Source organism: Oncorhynchus mykiss, chromosome 12, assembly GCF_013265735.2.
Source record: "Oncorhynchus mykiss isolate Arlee chromosome 12, USDA_OmykA_1.1, whole genome shotgun sequence".
Lineage (NCBI taxonomy): Eukaryota > Metazoa > Chordata > Actinopteri > Salmoniformes > Salmonidae > Oncorhynchus > Oncorhynchus mykiss.
In genome coordinates this window covers 21,226,747-21,229,628 of record NC_048576.1, presented here as the reverse complement: position 1 = coordinate 21,229,628, position 2,882 = coordinate 21,226,747, and the positions used below count along the sequence as shown (strand labels likewise).

The 2,882-nt window shown below is 39.5% G+C and overlaps 1 long non-coding RNA gene across 1 annotated transcript; it reads left to right on the top strand.

Moving 5' to 3' along the window:
- The first annotated feature begins 288 nt into the window (after positions 1-288).
- Positions 289-2,609, top strand: LOC110539129. Its single transcript, XR_002475869.2, has 4 exons — positions 289-470; positions 992-1,031; positions 1,714-1,827; positions 1,932-2,609. It is a non-coding gene; the product is annotated as an uncharacterized LOC110539129 (long non-coding RNA).
- The last annotated feature ends 273 nt before the right edge of the window (positions 2,610-2,882 follow it).

Genomic DNA, 2,882 nt, shown 5'->3' with positions numbered 1-2,882 from the left:
TTATTAGGGCCATTCAGACTGCAGTCACCTGTATATTAGACAAGATATAGGATGACACATAATATGGTGGTGTTGGAGTGTAGGTGCCTCAGGCACAGATTGGAGAAAGTACTCTATTGCGTGTTTGGCCTTCTCCCTTCTTCACCTGTCGTTACAGGTCTGCTTGCTTCTCACCCAGCTAAGGTGGGTGTGAATTCTGAGGAATGTCAGATTGGTGGTGAGACGTGATCTCTTCAGCCCCCCCTCCCCCCAAAGAGCAACCCAGGCAAGAGCAAGCTATTTGAGTAGGTAGACAAGACTTGACTGAAAATCCCATCTGCAGTAGATCTGTGAAAATAATGATCCAGAAGCATTTCCCTCTTTCCTCCCATTGCTATTCTAAATGCTGTACCAACAGAGAAGAAACCTGAGGATTTAATTGCTCATCAGAAGTCAGCTAAGCATCCAGAGAGAGCCCTCTCCAGGACAAGGTAATGGCTTTTTTGCCTCCGTTCTTTCTGCTCTTTCTAGTAACCACTGAGACAGTAATCGTGCTGTTAAAATATATGATTTCTGTTTTTTTACCTGGGATATTTACACTTTCAAATACATGTAATACACGATACTGTAGCAATAGAAGAAATTAATCATAAGTCTTTGTATCAATATACAGTACAGTATTATATATGGTAATGCAATATGCTGGAGAGACTCAGTCTTGTCATTGTCTTGAACGTTTAAAAGAGTCCCTGTCAGAGAACACCATACCTTTCCCATTTATCTGAATGTAGGAAAGGTCTGTCAACAAATATAGACAAAGCACCTTGACGAAGGTGTACTGTGAGAAAGGTGCCCGCTAGGCCACACGTCAATGTCACTTCTATGTCAGGGTTGAGAAATAGCTGAACTTTACCTTACCTTCACTGTTCTAGCCCTTGTTGAAATGTGAAAATTTTTGAGTGGCAATAAGCATAACATGTTATATTTTGCTTTGTGGTGTGAACTTTTTCAGTATTAGAGGATAATACACAAGGACAATGACTTCGACAAGGGTAATTATGTTGAACCATTGCTTTATAAATGTGGATATGTGAGGTTGATGCATCACTCTGAGTTTCCTTTTTTCATTACTTTTTCAGTTGAAATAGACATGCACTCCCGTGCTATACTTAAATCATTGTCATCATGCTGGTGATAGTGAAACCTAACCTTACATTTCATTTATAACCCTCCACTTTAAGCATTGCTTCTCAAGCATAAACCTGTACATTGAGCATTGCTTTTTAATCATAACCCTTTACTTTGAGAATACATTTTTAATCATAAACTTGTATTTTGAGCATTACTTTTCAATCATAACACTCTAATTTTTGTTTGGATGACTTATATTTTGTACTCCTGAATTGCAGGAACAGGTGATTATTAATGCTGAAAGGTCCTCCTATTCTTGTGTTCATTCTTATTGTTCATTGAAGGCAGAAGGGGTCTGTTACCATTCACTTAATGAATGAGTTTAAAACTTGAGCTATGCTTTGTTCAATAAGGGGCATCAATCCTGCAGGAGGAATTTTTAGCTTGTTGAAAAAGTATCACCGGTAATAAGATGACAAATACGTTTTCAGTCATTTTGCTAAATGTTTTGTGTCTGTGTGTCTCCTGCATAGATGTCTGACGCTAATGCCAAACTGGTGAAAAGAGCAGATGTGACTGTCATTGACTCTCTTTCATTGGCAGATGGCAAGCTTTCTCCTCTTTGGACTTGGGGCCCATCAGTGTCTTCCACCCATATTGGAAGTCCCACAATGTCAAACACGAATGTGTTCCTTCCTGCCTGATGTATGCACAGAGGTAATTAATGACTGTACACAACATGTCGGCCTTGGTGAACACTGCGCTGCTGATGAGCTTAAGAATCATTAATTCATGTTCATATTGACTTTTTCATCCCACAGCTAAGAAGCTTTGGGTTCCTGCTCCGGAACACTGTCTCAAGAATATTAATAGCTGCCTACACATCTCCAAACAGAGTTGTTACATCACTCAATCTCTGCTAAGTTCTAATCAGAACATAGATTGTGGTGCTGGAGGGTCCATCATATGGCTCCTGCTCAAGTTTACTGTACAGAAAATTGCCTGTCCTAAGAGACCTTTGCTGAACCTGCTCACAGCTCTTTCCAACAGTACCAAGACAGTACTAGGATGATTTATGATTTTAAATAAAACTCTGTTGTTGAAACCTGATGTTGCAGTACATGTCTGTGCCATAAAAGGTGCATATTTCTGTAGGGTTAGGGCATCTTGGTGAGATGTAAAGTGTTTTTGGAGATGTCTTCAAATAGACCCGGAAAGCTTTCTAAAAGCGGAGTGAATGAGTCCACGGAGCATAGAATTAATCAACTGACTACAAACCATGTGTCACAGGTACTTCAGAAGGTCTGAATCACAAAGCCCTTCCTGTTTCACCCCCTTCCCTGACAGTTGAAACGCCCACAGTGATTTGCATCTTTTAATTACAGGCTCCATATATAATTGGGAGCGAGTGGGAGATGGGTAGAGTTCTGTGGATAGATTGTATATGTACATAAAGATAACTTGTTTTTGTGATGCCGAGGAGAATTCTCTGCAAGATATATAAGCTGATTCAAAATCCATAAAATTTTCTTGCCTCAGGCCAAAACTTGTAACAGTTATATTACCTTCCTTGTATTGATGTATAATTTCAGACATCTGGCAGAAAATATGACCTAGAATTTTCTGAGGCACAGTAAATAGAGTAAACGGATCTGTTGTACTTGTTTTGTACAAACCAACCAGTTTAGAGAAACACAGAACTGTCTGTATCCCCAAGCTCACAGTAAGCCTAATACCAAAAGACAGAGCACAGAAGATTTATATAACATGTC